The 13,598-nt window shown below is 28.9% G+C and overlaps 2 pseudogenes; both read right to left on the bottom strand.

Annotated features, from left to right (window-relative positions):
- Positions 1 to 3,911: 3,911 nt before the first annotated feature.
- LOC107017285 lies at positions 3,912 to 5,559 on the bottom strand (annotated as a pseudogene).
- A 5,835-nt stretch (positions 5,560 to 11,394) lies between these two features.
- LOC107017278 lies at positions 11,395 to 13,133 on the bottom strand (annotated as a pseudogene).
- Between the last annotated feature and the right edge of the window lie 465 nt (positions 13,134 to 13,598).

Here is a 13,598-nt window from a genome sequence, read left to right as displayed (position 1 = left end):
CAATCGGACAAGAAACGAAGCGGGAATCGCAATTTGAAGTTGGTTGTTAGGGCTGAATTTTTGACTGCGAAAATCTCTCTCTCTCTCTTTTTGGCTGCTGAAAAAAAACTCTTGTATATGAAAATAAGACCTAAATAGGCTTATATTTGCCTCATAAGAATGGGCCTATGGGCAAAAATGGGTTGGTCCAAATTGGGCTTTTATTTATCCACATAGGAAGGGAAAAAGACCCATAACCCAACATGTTTTTAATTAATCTTTTACCGACTTTATGTTATTTTTTTAAAAAAATTATTACGACACAAATACTTTTTCTTTATAGATTTTCTATTTTTTTTTAAGGAAAATTTATATAAACAAAGGCTTAGAAATTAATCCAAAAACAGTGCAAATACCAAAAGAAATTATCCAGAAAATTTATATAAACAAAAGCTTAGAAATTAATCCCTCAAAACAGTGCAAATATCAAAAGAAATTATCCCAAAAATAAATGCCTACCAGGGGATTTCAACACACGTTCTGCGAATGTGACGAACTTCGCTAGGTGCGCAGCGATCACTGCACCAATTGCTTCATTTGGTTATGGGTTCGCAGAATATATACAAAAGAAAGCACTCCTTTGTGATTGCTTATTTTATTACGTAAAGAAATGTCATGAACACACTTCTTGTTTACTAGAATTGGACAAGTACATTAATATGAGTTACGATTTAGTGATGATACTACTTTATCCTTATTAGAGGTCTCGAATTAGAATTTTTGATATAGAGGTAATTTTATTGACAATGTCACACAAAATGGTTCTCTATAGTCCGATTTCAGTTGGAGATCCAATACAAGCTACTGTAGGGTAGATGACAACGGCTTAGTGTAGAGGAATATTTAAACGAGATAAGGCAAGACAAAACATAATAGGGTAAGATAAAATTTTCATTCTTAAGAAATGCAAATGGAGCTGGGGAAGTTGTTGAATTTGACCAATATTTTTCCAAAAAAAAAAAAATTGGGAGCAAAATACTCGATTTGTTCACTTTTACTTGTCACAGTTTAACTTAACGCATCAATTAAGAAAATAATTAATTATAAATATATTTTACCAAACTATTCCGATTAAATGATTTCTTAGAAAATGATTTGAAAAATAAGTATCCAATGTTAAAGTAAAACATTTTAAAAAAATATTATCTCTTCTTGATATGTTAAAAGTGAAAGTAAAGAAAAAATTATACTATAAAAATAAGTGACAATTAAAAGTGAACGAAGAAAATACTTCGTTAAGATATTTTGTGTTCAAAGAACTTTCTACTTTCGTTTGTGTGTTCCAGCCTATATCCCATATGTAAGGAAGAAACTCTTCCTTTTCTGTTTGCAATAGATATTTGGTATATCTTTATTGAAATTTGCTACAGGTCAATTAACACAAAATGAAAAATTAGGCACATTTTATCTCTATGAATAAGGAGCTCTACATCATTATAGAGATAAAAATATTAAAGAGTAGATTGAGCTATATACTATAGACTAGATAAAAATATTAAAGAATAGAGTGAGCCATACTATAGACTATATAATATAACTTGTGAAGAAAAATATAGGGATAATACCCAATTATCCCCCTAGCCTATACCCAAAATCCCTACGACACACCTTATCTTTGATGAGGTCCTATTACCCCCTCCAACTTTTTTTTTAAGTAATATATTACCCCTTGCGTGCCTACGTGGCAAAAATCGTGATTTCACCCATGTAGGGCGCGTGAGTGCGGAGTGAGTGCAGAGTGAGTGCAGCTTTTGGCTAACAATGGCCAATAAAAATGAGCCACGTGTCAAAGCAATTTGAAAAAAAATTCAAAAATAAATTTTATTGTTTCTCTCAAAGCATCTTCTTCCTCTTTTCAAAAAATAACCCCATGTTTATGGTTCTTCATTTTTGAAGAAGCTCCATCCATTATCATTCAAGCTCCTTGATTTGAAAAGGTAAAGTAAAATTTAATATATTCTTTACATCTTTTTATGTCGATTATTAATTCTTATTTTATGTCGATTATTAATTCTGAACTTGATAATTATATTAAACCAAATGATAAAATAATAAAAGATCAATATTAACAATTTGAAACAAAACTCATTATCTTTATTCATATAGATTTATTAATTATGGGGTATAGGGAGTGGGGTGGGACGTGAGAGAGGAGGAGTATATATCATTAAAGTCACTTTATCGAAAACTGAAAAAGTGGGTCCTGGCGCGTGTTCAACAAACAAATCGACCTTGCAGATTATTTTTGCCACGTAGGCACGCAAGGGGTAATATATTACTTAAAAAAAAAGTTGGAGGGGGTAATAGGACCTCATTAAAGATAAGGTGTGTCGTAGGAATTTTGGGTATAGGCTAGGGGGGTAATTGGGTATTATAAAATGTAAGATATTTTAACAAAATGGAAATTAAAAGACTATCTATTCCAAGTCTAAATTATTTTTTCTAATATTTTATCCAAGTTCACATAATATAAAGAAATTTGTTTAGTATAATGATATCAATGGTACATGATTTTTTCCTTAAAAGATTTTCATATAAATTTCTTGGAGTCTTTATTATTATTTTTTATCATATCCCCATTATTTCTTTAGTGACTATTTTTGTTGTTCTTCTTCATTTTCCAACAAATCGATATTAGAGCCTCGATTTAACATATTTATATTTTTAGGTGAATGATGAAAGTCAACTATAATAGAATGATTATTTAAAGGGAAAATTGTATATAATAGCAAATTAATAACTTAAAAATAAATGAAGTAGCTAGGGTTTGATTTAATTGTGCTCCATAGCAAACATTTGCAAAAAATTGTCAGGCGCCTCTCTCCCAAATATCTCACTCACCACTCTCCTCCAATCTCTCGCTCGCTTCCTTACTTTTTATACAAACACAAGTGTATAAAAATTGTTTCTAATTGTATAAAGCAGAGAAAATTGTATAAATACATATATTTTTGTTCCCCTCTCTCCCCTCTTCCAGATCTCGCTCGCCACCCTCGCCTTTCTCACTTATACAAACAGAAGCGAAATGTATAAATTGTGTTTCTGTTTGTATAAAGCGTGAGATAATTGTATATACACATGCAAGTACATATATTTTCGTCTTATATACTTATGATTATACAATAAAAATACTCCCCTGCCCAGTTTCTTTTGCCTTTCTCTCTTTCTCGTTTTATACAATTTTCAAATTGTATCTAATTTCTCTCTTTCTCGTTTCATACAATTCGATTCAATTGTATATTCCTTGTCAAGTCTCTTTTGTCTTTCTCTCTTTCTCATTTTATACAAATTCAAATTGTATATAATCGTTCTATACACTTATAATAATACAATTTGTTTTATATACTTCGTTTTTATACAGTTCTCTACCCAAGTGTCTTTCTCTTTCTTGTTTTATACACTTCATTTTATACAATTTGCTTCAACTGTATATGTATAGCGAATTATACAGTTTTTATGTTTGCTATGAAGCGCAATTATGCAAACTTTGCTATAGCATACAAATATAAATTTTTTATTTGCTATATCTGAAAGTTGCCCTTATTTAAATATAGTAAATTATGTCTTAAATTAATCTCTTTAAAAATTTAAAACTTTCGAAATTTTTCAATTTGTACAATAACTTCATAGATAGACATTGTTGTATATAGCCGACATATATAATATTTCAAAAACTCAATTTTCGTAAATAGGCTCCATTTTAAGTGGTCATTATTGCATAAAAAAAAAGATTGATTATGTGTGATCAAGGAGTCCAAATCTGAAATTTTATTGATGCTTTTCAATTTTCAAAAGGGATAACTTTATACATGCAACAGACTTTTCTTGGATGAAGCTAGAACTGAAAGAAGACCAATTTTAAAATGTGTTGCTTTGTCAAATATGTAATTTTATATTAATGCTAGATATAGCTTAAACAAAACAAATTTGAGTACTAATAAAGATGGAGTGGAAGTCTTGGTTCCATGATCAAAGATACCAGATTTTTTGGGTGTATAGTCAATCCATAAATCTCGTCCATGCTTATATCTTCTGGCTTCGTATCTCCTCCTAATTTCCAGTTGAATCCATGCAACAAATTAGCCATTGTTGTTCGAACAACCTTCATACCTAGGCTATACCCCGGGCACCTTCTCCTTCCAGAACTAAATGGCAACAACGCGTAATCTTGCCCTTTTATGTCTATGTTATTTTCTATGAATCTTTCAGGAATGAACTCTTCCGCCCTATCCCAATACTTTGAATTTCTTCCTAAAGACCATGCGTTTACATAAACAGTTGTCCCTTTTGGTATGTCATAACCGGCGACATTACAATCCTCAATAGAGTAATGAGGAGGAAGCAATGCACATAAAGGGTGAAGTCTAAATGTCTCTTTGATTATGGCATCGATATAAGGTAACTTAGAGAAGTCCTCTTCTTCTACCCATCCTTCTCTTCCAATGGCTCTGTCAAGTTCTTGTTGTGCCTTCTCCATGATGTTTGGTCTCCTCAAAAGTTCTTGAAATGCCCATTCTATCGTTGTTGCCGTAGTATCTGTTCCACCACCTACCATATCCTGACATTGATGACAAATTAATTAGAAAATGGTCTATCTATTTAACTTAATTTCAATATTAGGGTCATCAGCAAGGTGTAACATAGCATCAACCATATCCTTTGGACTATAATTCTCCTCTTTTTGCCTCTTTGCCTTGTGATCTTCAAGTACATATTCATAAAATTCTGTCATATTCTTTCCTAATGCCTTCATTCGTTTTACGTATCCGTGCAAGTCGAACCAACTAAGCCAAGATATCCAATCCCCAATATTAATAAGCCCACTAAGAACAAACCACTCATCAAACATCCATTGCAACCTTTCATAAGTTACTATATTGAAGCATCTAAGTTTGACTGATCACTACAATATGTTTCACTCATAACCAACCTATTTATGGTGCGAAGAGTAAATAGAGTTAAATGATCTTTAAGCAAGATTGAATTTCCCGAGAGAGAGAAAAGACGAGAAATCAAAGTTTGTGTTTCCTCAACACGAATATACTCTAATGAATTAAGTGTTGTAGGATTAAGTAGTCCGGTTAGACATATTTTCCTAGTTTGACGCCAGTGTGCACCATAAGATGCCCATGTCATGTCTAAGTAGTTATAGCTAATGTACTTACCAGCAGCTAATGGAGGGCGAGAAGCAAAGTTTATATCATGTGTTTTCAATATCTCTTTAGCCATTTCTGGAGATGATGCTATCAAAACAGGCTTCGAACCGAACTTTAGTAACATTAAATCTCCATATTTTTGTGAAAGATGGTGCAAAGATACATGTGGGAGTGAACCAAGGAGGTTCAAATTTCCAATAATTGGCCATGGCTTTGGACCTGGTGGTAGTTTCCTTTTGGGATGGTTCAATTTTTTAAAGACAAAAGCTAATGCAAATAGCCATGAGCCAAACACTATGAAAACCCAAGGGATGTCCATCTTTGACAATTAGTGACTGAAGTTGAATAGATGTAATAATTCAAGAATGCTTCACAAATATTTGTAGCAATTGAATAATCAATAAAAAGAGAAGAAGTGGTTGCATATTTCAAAGTGGCCCCATATATTGCTATAAAAAATCATATTTTTACAAGATTGCTGCAAAATTATTAATGCTGAGAAAAAATTGGTATTTAAGTGCGTCCTCAAGTGAGGAAAAAATTTTTAGCGAAAAAAACACTCTTTTGTGATTGCTTGTTTTATTTTATTACATAAAGAAATGTCATGAACACTTCTTGTATACTAGAATTGGACATGTACATTAATATAATTATGATATAGTAATGATACTCCTTTATTTTTAATTAAAGGTCTCAAGTTAGAACTTTTGAAATAGAGGTAATTCAGCCGCGCTTCGCGCGGTCATAATAATTCGTTAGATTTACTAACTAACTTTTTAGAATAGTTGAGTACTTAAAATATTTTATATATTTTCTATAGTGATATCCTAACGATTAAATCAGATTTCAAGTTTTAATGAAATATATTATTAGTGTTTAAGTTTTATATCTTTTATAATCTTAAGTAAGAGTTTTTATCTTCTAATAATATTTTTTATATCGCTAAACTTATGCTCCTTATTTTTGTAAGTAAAAGAAAATTTGATTCAAGAAGTTATATACATGTTTATCTATACATAATTTTTCCTTTAATTTATATGGAAGCATTGATGAAAAACATTTCAATATAAATGCAACAACCTATTTAAATTAGTTATTTAAACTTGAAAATAAAAAAATAAAAAACGTAGAAACATAAGAAAGAAATAGTTTTGAACTGTGAAAACCCAATTGATCATTTGACCTTCATTTTTTATGATTCTACCATTTTAAATTGTCACGACTTAAAATTTTAAAAAAAAATAGAAAAACAATGAATAATAAATTTTATTAAAAAAATAATCAATATATATCGTATGGTAAAAATAATTTAAAAAACTAAACAATCTATATTTTTTCATTCCTCTACAAATTTATATATGTCGTGTCCATTCAATCATAATCATAAGTAACTAAAAGGAGGTATTTAATCATTATTTTTATTTATTTATTTTGAATTTCAACTATGCAAAACTCAATTTGACTATGAAAGTTTAAAATTTAACTCATAATTTTTAAAATTTTGAGAAATAATAAAAAAGATTTTCAATTCAAATCATTGGCAAAAAGTCAAAGTAATTTGCATTACACACTCCCAATTTTCATAAATTATTTTTCATTTTTTAAAATAACAATTATTTTTTTTAAAATTGTACAATAAAAGTGGACAATTGCCTATAAAGTTTTCTGATTTATGGTCATAATTATTGTGTCTTAAGAAATTTATATTAAAAAAATGTAGTGAAGCAAACTCTCTTTGGTGTCTTGTTCTCGTTTTACTTTCCTTTTCTCTAGCAACTACAAGGATAAAGAATTAACAATTCATAATATAAATAACGATCAATCTCTTTTTCTGTATGAAATTTTGAGCAACGTTTTTTTTGTTTATATGCTTCTAAAACAATTTCTTGAACTTGAATTTAAATTTGTTCCCACAAAAAATATAATATTATACTTACAGTTCACATTTTATAGATGATTATGTCTTTTAATATGATATTTTTACAAAAATGTATATAAAAAAAATATTTTCACTTCTTTTGGTATGTGTGAATTTTAAGCAACCTCGTTTTGTTATTGATTTTCAAATGTGTCTCTTAGGTTGAGACTCTAAATAACACTTCTTCCAACAAAATGTAAAATTATAGTTTATAGTTCACATTTTAATATATTACTTTTGAAAAATGTATATAGAAAAGAAAATAGATATTCTCACTTCTTTTGATGTATGTGAAATTTTTAACAACCTTTTTAGGTTGAGACTCCATATAAGACTTTCTCCTGCAAATTATAAAATCATAATTCAGGGCTCAAATTTCATAAAAACTCATATCTTTTAATAAATTTCTTTTGAAAATTGAATAAATAAAAGAAGATAGATATTCTTACCATCAATTCATATAAAAGAAAATAAATTTGAGCCTCCAAGCAACACTCCTCAAAAATAGAATATCATAATTCAAGGTTAACAATTCATAAACACTCATGTCTTTTGATAAATTTTTTCTGAAAAATGCATAAATAGAAAAAGATAAATATTCTTATCATCAATTTATATAAAAGAAAATAGAAATCTCACCTTTAAAATAAACAGTAAAATATCACCAGCACCCAACAATTGACTGAGCTTCTCAATCATTTGCAATGTTTCTTATATTTATATGTGCAAATATGATATAACTACAATACATAATAACTCATATGGTAAATGTCATTAAAAATAATGACTTTTCACATTTTTATATTTATTAAATTACAACGAAACTTACCTTTTAAATTTCATAACTACTGCATTGATCATTTCTACATTTCCTTATAGAAATATAAGTAGTACAAAAAAAGTGAAAAAAAATTAGGGGAAGAGATTAATAATAATGGTAGAGAATATCCTAAATATGGATAGATTAAATATGACATTCATACATGTAAATTATAATAATAACTAAATTAATAGATGAAATTTAGGGACAGAATTGAATATTTGCAACACATAAAATGAGTTTTACGTATCGTTATCCAGTTGGGTATATTGTAACGTACATATACAAAATAATAAAGGAATTAATGTAAGAATTTAAACGAAAATGATTAATAGAGTGCATTTATTCAATTTATTTAATATATTAAGATGAAAATAAGATAAAATAAAAAAATCAGGCATGAAAATTACATACTAAGATAATAAAATATGGACAACACTGACAATGCTAAAATAAAATAATTAAAAAAAAGGAAAAAAAGAAAGAAAAAGACTTCTTGCAAAAAGAGTTTGAAATAAAAAGAAGAAGAATTGAAAGGAAATTATGAATGAAAAAGGACAAAATGTTATGCAGTGTTAGATATTTGCTTTAGTATTTATAGTTAGTATAATAATTAGTAACATATGAATATGAAAAGATAAATAACATCCATTGGAGTAATTATAATTTAATGACTTTAATTATGATTAGCTTCAATATTTAAGAGACTCTTTTTATATTTTAAAATTTAAAAAATGATTTAAAAAATATATATAAAAAAAAAGATGAATATTTTTCTAGCCCTTAGAGGCATGCCACATCAGCGGTTTTGAATTCAGATTTATATATATATATTGATTTTATTGAAAATTTCACACAAAATGGTTCTCTATAGTGCGCTATCTGATTTCAATTAAAGCTCCAATACAAGCTACGAATATAAAATAAAAAATAAAATTCAAAAAAAACAAACAAACAAGTAGTAGGATATTTAGTAGTGGTTCGTAGATGACAATGGTTTAGTGTATAAGAATGTTTAAACAAGATGAGGCAAAACAAAACATAATAGGGCAAGACAAAATTTCATTATTAAGAAATGCAAATGGATCTGGGAAGTTGGTGGATTTGACCTATAATTTAAAAAATAAATACTTAATGTTAAGGGTATAATATTTGAAAAAAGTATTGTCTCTTCTTGATATATTAAAAGTGAAAAGTAAATATATAAATTTATTTTAGAAATAAGTTACAAATAAAAATAAATGGATGAAGTATCATAATTACAGTTTGACTTATACTTTAATTAAGAAAATAATTAATAAATAAAGTTTTATCAAATTATTTCTATTAAATGATGTCTTATAAAGTGATTTGAAAAATAAATACTTAATGTTAAGGATATAATATTTAAAAAAAGTATTGTCTCTTCTTGATATATTAAAAGTGAAAAGTAAATATGTAAATTTATTTTAGAAATAAGTGACAACAAAAATGAATGAACTAAGTATAGTAATAGTTTCTAATAGATGTTATGTGTTAAGAACTTTCTAGTTTCGTTTGTTGGGGTCCAGCCTATTCTGTTTGTATAATTTTCCCAGTTCTTGCTATTCACATGATTTGTATAATTCATTTGATTTGTATAAATTCAGAATTTTGTATAATTTGGATCCTGATTCTATAAATCCAAAAATACTATATATGCTTAGCTTACCCTACCTATTTGTATATGATTTATGAAAAATCATAATAAATTTCCTTGTTTGTATATTGACAAGCAAAATATACAAACTGAGTTCTAAGAAATTTCTAAATGTATAAATATGGAATTTGTATATACTTACCCTATTTGTATATTCACAAACAAAATATACAAACTGCAACCTCCATAGCAAACGAAACTATAGATATGGAGGGCACTTAACAAACTATAACTCTAAAACCTTATTATATCTATTATGTTTGTTATTTCAAAAATTTTAAAATTTTATCTTAAAAAATGGACTGACCCGATACGGCTCACAACCCACATATTAGTGAGTTGGGCTGACTGTTTTCTAATCTAATAAAATAAAAAATAAAAAATGAACCAGCCCAACTTGGCCTACCAAATTCCAAAGCATATATGTGCTAATCCATATTGATAGTTCTACTTCTATAAGCATAATTCATATTTAACTTAAATAAAGGAAGAAATATATAACTAATTACCTTATATATAAGAAAAATATCAAATTGTGTAATTCAAAAAATTGTTCGTGATAAATGATTTTTTTTGCTTATTTGCTAGTTTTTGTGTAATTTATCATAGCAAAATTAAGTGAACAACCTCAATAGTTATACACAATTAGTACCCCATCTCTAGCTAGAATCTTAAAAAAAGGAATCAATTTGTATGAGGTTTCTCAGGCTTACTAGAAACTTTACCTAATATCTTTTTTGGCTCAAACTACCATAACGATGTATATACGAAGCTAGGCTAACTTAAGGCAAAGAAAAATTAATAATTCATACGTTATACTGAAAAATATTAAGTAGTTCTTGTGGTGAAGTCGTTATCGTGGAGAGTAATATTTTGTAAGTGTTTTATAATATATGAGATAATAATATTTCAGAATTATTAATAAGATTGAACAAGAGTACCACAAAAATCACATATCTAATAAGAAGATTAGGCATAAGTACTGCAAAAATCACACGTCTAATATTTAAAAATGTGGACGGACTTGGATAGCCCCCTTGTGTAAGCCAAAAGTTGGTTGTTTAGATTATTGTTTCCAAGTCCTCTAATTAATAGGCACATTTAAAAGTAGTAATAGTTTTATCTCAACTTTAACAGGTGCTAGTTTGATTATTGTTTCCAAGTCCTCTATTTGTACACTCTTACAAATCACGTTTTATTCATAAGATTTGGTGGCCGGCATGGATGCTTATTGGTTGATTCGTTTTGATTTTGAAGTTTATCGATTTAAGATATTAGTTATCGATTTTTAGACATGTTAAATTTTTATAAAATTATTAAGATGTTGATTTGTTTTAACTGATAAGATTTGACCCCAAAAAAAATCACTGAACACTTAGAAATTGACCTATCTGTTATGAAATTTATCATTATTCTGTACATATGTATAGGCGGAGATGATTTGAAATTTAGTTATCAGATAATCGGATTGAATTGAAATCGACTATATTAAAAAAGGCTGAAATACAAATTTGATTGAATCATCATCTGCACAAGTTTACTTTAGGTCAAATGAGGAAAAAATTGGGTGGGTCATGGTCCACCAAATTTAACTAGTTTAATCTCAATAATTTTAAAATATCACAACTTAACTTTTATAACCATAATTTAAGTTACAATTTACAAATGGATAAATAAATACTAAAATATATAAAATAGATTGTAACTCGCTCAAACCTTCAAATATGTATGAGAACATACATTACAAAAAAATATGTATAAGAAGAAAGAAAGTAGAGTAGAATTATATATACAATAGATCATTTTTATAACATAGAGCAAGAAATGAAAACATCACAATTTTAATAAAATAGTGAAATTTTATTTTAGTGCAAGCATATAACATAAATAGAACAAGATTGATATAATTGAAGAACTAATAAAGATGGAGGGGAAGTCTTGGTTCCATGATCAAAGATACCGGTTCTTTTGGGTGTGTAGTCAATCCATAAATCTCGTCCATGCTTATATCTTCTGGCTTCATATCTCCTGCTAATTTCCAATCAAATCCGTGCAACAAGTTAGCCATTGTTGTTCGAACAATCTTTATACCTAGGCTATACCCCGGGCACTTTCTTCTTCCTGAACCAAATGGCAACAACCCAAAATTTTGTCCCTTTATGTCTATGTTATTTTCTATGAATCTTTCAGGAATGAACTCTTCTGGCCTATCCCAATACTTTGGATTTCTTCCTAAGGACCATGAGTTAACAAAAACCGTTGTCCCTTTTGGTATGTCATAACCAGCGACATTACAATCCTCAGTGGAGCAACGAGGAGGAAGCAATGTACATAAAGGGTGAAGTCTAAATGACTCTTTGATTATGGCATCTATATAAGGTAGCTTAGAGAAGTCCTCTTCTTCTACCCATCCTTCTCTTCCAATGGCTCTCTCAAGTTCTTGCTGTGCCTTGTCCATGATGTTTGGTCTCTTCAGAAGTTCTTGAAATGCCCACCCTATCATTGTTGCTGTAGTATCTGTTCCACCAGCTACCAAATCCTGACATTGATATAAAGTAAATGGTCTATCTTATATTATTATTCTAGCTTTTTTTTTTTAGTGAAATTAAGTAAACTTACATTTATTAATCCCATCATACTATCTGTTGTGAGCTTAATTTCAAGATTAGGATCATCAGCAAGTTGTAACATAGCATCAACCATATCCTTTGGAATATAATTCTCCTCTGTCTGCCTCTTTGCCTTGTGATCTTCAAGTACATATTTATAAAACTCTGTCATGTTCTTCCCTAACGCCTTCATTCGTTTTATGTATCCTTGCAAGTCCAACCAATTAAGCCAAGGTATCCAATCCCCAATATTAATAACCCCACTAAGAATAAACCACTCATCCAAAATCCATTGCAATCTTTCATGAGTTATTATTGAAGTATCTGAGTTTGACTGATCACTACAATATGTTTCACTCATAATCAACCTATTTATTGTTCAAAGAGTAAATAGAGTTAAATGATCTTTAAGCAAGATTGGTTTTCCAGACAGAGTAAAAAGACGAGAAATCAAAGTTTTTCTTTCCTCAACGCGAATATACTCTAATGAATTAAGTGTTCTAGGATTGAGTAGTTCGGTTAGTGATATTTTTCTAGTTTGACGCCAGTGTGCACCATAAGATGCCCATGTCATGTCTGAATAGTTATAGCTAATGTACTTACCGGCAGCCAATTGAGGGCGAGAAGCAAAAATTATATCATGTGTTTTTAATATCTCTTCAGCCATTTCTGGAGATGATACTATCAAAACAGGCTTCGAACCAAACTTTAGTAGCATTAGATCTCCATATTTTTGTGAAAGATGGTGCAATGATTTATGTGGGAATGAACTAAGGAGGTTCAAATTGCCAATAATTGGCCATGGCTTTGGACCTGGTGGTAGTTTCCTCTTGGGATGGTTCAATATTTTTATGACAAAAGCTAATGCAAATAGCCATGAGCCAAACACTATGAAAACCCAAGGGATTTCCATCTTTGACAATTTAGTGACTGAAGTTGAATAGATGTAATAATTCAAGAATGCTTCACAAATATTTATAGGGCCACTATTTAATACCTTGGTGGTTTGGTCCATATTAAGTGGTACTTTTAATTTTATATGCTATTTCAAAATAAGTGGTGTGTCACCTGATCAATTATGTATTACAGTAATAATTTGCTTACAAATTGATAAAGTTATTTTTTACCAATCAAACTCTCACATATAGCAAATTTATATTTGTAAGTTATAACAAACTTTGCACAATTGTGCTTCATAACAAACATAAATATGTATAATTTGCTATACATATACAAAGAAACCAATTGTTTAATTCGCTATACAAATACAAAAGAAAACAGTTGTATAAAAATCAATTGTATAATTTGTGTATGTATAAAACGAAAAAGAGAGAAAGACAAAAGTGCATATGACGAAGATATATGTATTTGCAAGTGT

Source organism: Solanum pennellii, chromosome 4, assembly GCF_001406875.1.
Source record: "Solanum pennellii chromosome 4, SPENNV200".
In the NCBI taxonomy this organism is placed as follows: Eukaryota; Viridiplantae; Streptophyta; class Magnoliopsida; order Solanales; family Solanaceae; genus Solanum; species Solanum pennellii.
Note: the sequence above shows the minus strand (reverse complement) of the source record. Positions and strands in the feature narration are given on the sequence as shown.